The 5,541-nt window shown below is 42.8% G+C and overlaps 1 non-coding gene across 1 annotated transcript; it reads left to right on the top strand.

Moving 5' to 3' along the window:
* The first annotated feature begins 1,961 nt into the window (after window positions 1-1,961).
* Trnaa-ugc (transfer RNA alanine (anticodon UGC)) lies at window positions 1,962-2,033 on the top strand. The gene has a single exon. It is a non-coding gene; the product is annotated as a tRNA-Ala (tRNA).
* Window positions 2,034-5,541: the final 3,508 nt, after the last annotated feature.

Raw genomic sequence — 5,541 nt, 5'->3', positions numbered from 1 at the left:
TTGTGAATTTTGGGAAGGATGTAAAAACGCCCTGGCGTGCAGTGCAATAAAAAGAAAACTTTTCGAGAAAGAGAAAGATAGTTTTTTCGTCTATCAGTTTTCCGTCCATAAGTTGAATTATGGTACTGCTGACTCGTTCTTTGTATTCTAATGTCAGATAGGCCGAAAGGGGCTGGTAGAAAGACGTGTCACCTAATTGCCTTTGCGCTTCAGTGTTATAATTTGTTTGGTTCATGACAACAATTGCTCCACCTTTATCAGCGGGCTTTATATTGATGTCAGAGCGGGTACTAAGGATTTCTAGTGCCTTGTGTTCCTTTCCTGTGAGATTCGGTAGGTAGGAGGTGCGCTTTATATATTCCGTTAAGACATTTTTTGAACCACCTTGATGTTCGTATCCATATACTTGCCACGTTGTGGTGGTGGCGTCCAATGGCTAACCGATGGAAGGCTTGGTCTTGTGTTATCATATCTGGAATTTAAAAAGTGCTTATCCTAGCTACCGAATACGGTGCTTGTGGTGCGCAATATATTGGACAGATTTAAAATTCTTTTAAAACTCGCATCAATAATATCAGATTCGATGCAATAACAAAACATTATATCCCCCTTTCAAAACATATAAACTTTTTAAAACACCCATTCGACCACTTTAAGGCCACAATGCTCCAATCAGGATTTAAAACCTATTTCGACAGGGAAGCCTCCGAATCTTATCTTATCCACAAATACAACACTCTCACAAGAGGTATCAATGAGTCTCAGTGAAGGCTGTCGTGCCATCAAACCTAGGCCTTGCAGCGGTACGTATCGGAAGTACCACTTCTCCGGCACGAAATCTTGCTGTATCCCATAATTACACTTTTCAAGCACTATTCGGCCTAGTGTTGTGAATAACGTATTTTGTTCGTGTGCGTCATTGCTCTTTTGCCCGAAATGTCACTTTGTAAGCTATCCTTGTTCACTGCTATGGTACCCCATGTCCTACGATTTGTACGCTTGTATTCTTCGTTTTTTCTTTCGTTTTTCAGTTTGTTTAAAGAACCCTGCGTGCGAATTCATACGGCCATTGATGACTAGCTACGGAGTGTCATTTTTTCCTAGATCACTGGAGATTTGTTCTCGTATGTGCGTCACATTTCTGTTTTACTTTTTTCATGATGTGCAAGCCCTTGGTACTCGCAAAAATCTCAAATGTAAGCTTACAATTTGTTGTATCTGTCCGGTTCATGTCATGAGCCAGGGACTTGTTCAACTGCTTTATTCTGTGTGATGTTTCTTTGTTTATTTCCTGCCTTGGTGTCATTTCTCAAGACACTCGCACAGTTTGTACTCTTTTTGGGTAGCTCCCGCACACCCCTGCCGGCGTCGGCGCCCATCAATATTTACTAGAAGTGTATCTGACGCTTGAGGGTGGTAGCCACTTCTGACACTTCTCGTAAATATAGATAGCCCAGAAAGTGAAGGAGAACACAGTCGCCCAGATAGCTGAATTAGTAAGGCATTCGACATGTAATCGAAAGGCGTGGGTTCGGTCCCCACTCTGGGCGCGTGTTTTTCTTTCTTTCTTTCTTCTGTATATTTAAAAAAAATGTTTACTTAATCACCCGTAGTGAAAGTATAAAGAGCCTAACCACACTCCTTTGCCTCCTTTGGCGTTGTAGACTGCCGACCTATCTTTCTGTATTTCCTCAACGAGCCCCTCATTTCCTTACTGTATTATTCTGCGGAAGCCTAGCGGGGGTCTCGGTTTTAACAGCCTTGATGCCTAGGTAGCATAAGAGGGCTTCCCGCCAGTAACCCGCTCATGACAGGCTGTAGACGCTCGAGTCACGCCACGGGGGTTTAAAAGAAGGTCCCCTTCTCCCCGTGTAGTCAGAGTGGCGCTGACTGCCACCCTCAACCGTCAGATACACTTCTAGTAAATATAGATAGCCCGGAAAGTGAAGGAGAACACAGTCGCCCAGATAGCCGAATTGGTAAGGCATTCGACATGCAATCGAAAGGCGTGGGTTCGGTCCCCACTCTGGGCGCGTGTTTTTCTTTCTTTCTTTCTTTCTTTCTTTCTTTCTTCTGTACATTTAAAAAAATGTTTACCTAATTAACCGTAGTGAAAATATGAAGAGCCAAACCACACCCCTATGCCTCCTTTGGCGTTGTAGACTGCTGACCTATCTTTCTGTATTTCCTCAACGAGCCCCTCATTTTCTTACTATATTATTCTGCGAAAGCCTAGCGAGGGTCTCGGTTCTGGCAGCCTTGATGCCTAGGTAGCATAAGAGGGCTTCCCGCCAGTAACCCGCTCATGACAGGCTGTAGACGGTCGAGTCACGCCCTGGGGGGTTGAAAAGATGGTCCCCTTCTGCCCGTGTAGTCAGAGTGGCGCTGGCTACCCCCCTCAAGCGTCAGTTACACTTCGAGTAAATTTAGATAGCCCAGAAAGTGAAGGAGAACAGAGTCGCCCAGATAGGCGAATTGGTAAGGCTTTCGACATGTAATCGAATGGCGTGGGTTCGGTCCCCACTCTGCGCGCGTGTTTTTCTTTATTTCTTCTGGATATTTAAAAAAAATGTTTACTTCATTACCCGTAGTGAAAATATAAAGAGCCTAACCACACCCCTATGCCTCCTTTGGCGTTGTAGACTGCTGACCTATCTTTCTGTATTTCCTCAACGAGCCCCTCATTTCCTTACTATATATATAAATATATATATATATATATATATATATATATATATATATATATATATATATATTACATGTATATATATATATATGTATATATATATATTTACATATAGTTTACTTGACTGCCAACTCTTATTTCTGTCTTATATATATATACTGAAGCGTGGTTTATTGGACCACTAATGAGCAGTTAGACCTGCGGAGAAGCCGAGGTTCTACGTGCTAAACAAGCAAGGTCCGCCGCGATACAGGTACAGGATCGGCCCGTGCGCCAAGCGCTTCTTCGGCCTTGTCGTCGTCGGGCGTGTACCATACCGAATATCCCCAACGGGGAATTGTCCTTGCGTAGACGACTGCGCCAATCGCTGATATCGCATCCATAATCAACGCTCTAATATATATATAAATATATATATATATATATTTATATATATATATATATATATATATATATATATATATATATATACAGTAAAAAATGGGTATAGCTTCTAACAAAACTGTTTATTGGTCGACGTTTCGATCGGATGCCGATCTTTCTCAAGACAACATTTCGTATTTCTGTGCACGTATTTATAAGCTCGTCGTCCAACGACGCCGAAAAAAGAGAGAGGGGGGATTTGGGGAGAGAGGTAGCAACAAACACGCTCTCGGCGAGGTGAGGTGAAGGTTTCCAAAAAAGAGAGAGAAAAAAAAGAGAGAAAAAAAAGAGAAAACGCAAAACCAAAAACAAACCTAAACATGCAGAAAAGGGAGAGAAGTACACAACTCTTTCAAAAACACTGTCCTCCATCGTTCGTCAGCTTGTAGAACGAGTGACAGGTAGCGCCCACTTCAGAGGGGGGCCGCTCTGCTTAAGAAACGAAAGCGCAAAGCAGTAACAGGGACGCTCTCACACCATCACTGGGAGGCACAGAATTCTAATGGTCACTGACCTTACGGGAAGAGTTTACAGGAAGCGGTCGCAGCCGCACACATATCTCAGTGACGCCAACCCCACAAAACAAACAGGCAGTTTTGTTTGTTTGTTTTGTGGGGTTGGCGTCACTGAGATATGTGTGCGGCTGCGACCGCTTCCTGTAAACTCTTCCCGTAAGGTCAGTGACCATTAGAATTCTGTGCCTCCCAGTGATGGTGTGAGAGCGTCCCTGTTACTGCTTTGCGCTTTCGTTTCTTAAGCAGAGCGGCCCCCCTCTGAAGTGGGCGCTACCTGTCACTCGTTCTACAAGCTGACGAACGATGGAGGACAGTGTTTTTGAAAGAGTTGTGTACTTCACTCCCTTTTCTGCATGTTTAGGTTTGTTTTTGGTTTTGCGTTTTCTCTTTTTTTTTCCTCTCTTTTTTTTTTCTCTCTCTCTTTTTTGCAAACCTTCACCTCACCTCGCCGAGAGCGTGTTTGTTGCTACCTCTCTCCCCAAATCCCCCCTCTCTCTTTTTTCGGCGTCGTTGGACGACGAGCTTATAAATACGTGCACAGAAATACGAAATGTTGTCTTGAGAAAGATCGGCATCCGATCGAAACGTCGACCAATAAACTGTTTTGTTAGAAGCTATACCCATTTTTTACTATTTGCTACGGCAACCAAAGACAGCCCTTCTCGCAATCTATATATATATATATATATATATATATATATATATTTATTTATATATATATATATATGTGTGTGTGTGTGTGTGTGTATATATATATATATGTTTGTTGGCAGCGAGAAAAAAATGAGACAAGTGGAAGAGGGGCAAATGAGGTATAACAAGAAATTGCAGTCATTAGGTACGAATAGGCAAAAAGGAACAAAAAAAGAAACACAACAAAAAAATAAGGTAATATACCTGTCTTCCCGTGTCAACAGGGTAAAACACGATATGCCCTTGCGCGCATTTGGCGTTTGCAAAAAAAAAAGAAAACAAAGAAATCACAGTTGCCTGGTACGAACATGATTAAGTAGGAAGAAAGAGAAAGTAATAAAGTAATATCTATTTTCAATGTCCCGTGCCAACTAGGGGCAAAAAAGCGGTCAGAAGATATGCCCATGCGCGCATATGGTGTACATCTGGCCATAACCATTCGTTGTATAAATCCGAGTGAGGTGATTGAAACATGAAAGAGTACTATTGTTGGGTAATGGTTGTGAGAGGAAAGGGCCCCCATCACAAAAGCAGTCAGATAGGCAGTTGCAACAGAAAATGAGTATACATACCAACCCACAGAACATCAAAAAGCAGGAAAAAGGAGAGAAACAGGAAAAAGACAGGATCAAACAAGTCATGAAAATGAAGGTAACAGAAAGCAGCGGCACGCACATGACGCCCACTCTGGTCGGCACATGGTACCAGTTGAGGGGACGCCGAGGCGGTCAGCAAATAATATTAGCAAGCAGGAATACAAAAATAGAAAACGAGAGGAACGCAATCGCAGACGCTTGCGTGTACAAATCCATTACAGCGTGGGATAAATAACGCTAACAGTGATACCGCAGCCTCATACATAGAACATAATGTCCAGACTTGCTGGATAGATTTGGTTTAGTAATCCGCCGTGCAAAAGAACGTGGTGCAAGCGCAAAACTATAACCGTCTTCTGGGGGTCGCGAACTGACGGGAGAAGATTCTAGAGGGGGAAATAAGTGAACTGGAGTAACCGTATTCCAAGGAATGCAGAATTCCTGCATATAAATAAGAAGGAGGGGGACGAAAAGCCGAAGCACGAAATTTTAACCGGGGGAAAGACAAGTGATTTCTCATAATTTTATCGATGTCAAATGACGCTGTGTTAAACTTTTAGATAAGTCAGGACACACATACCTCGCGATCCGGAGGTGTTTTAAACTAGACTAGAGAATTGTGGCCTTC

This window comes from Haemaphysalis longicornis, unplaced genomic scaffold, assembly GCF_048455015.1.
Source record: "Haemaphysalis longicornis isolate Haplotype H1 unplaced genomic scaffold, Haemaphysalis longicornis Haplotype H1 scaffold_11, whole genome shotgun sequence".
Taxonomy (NCBI): Eukaryota; Metazoa; Arthropoda; class Arachnida; order Ixodida; family Ixodidae; genus Haemaphysalis; species Haemaphysalis longicornis.
The sequence above is the reverse complement of the archived record's forward strand: the minus strand, read 5'-3'. Positions and strand labels throughout refer to the sequence as shown.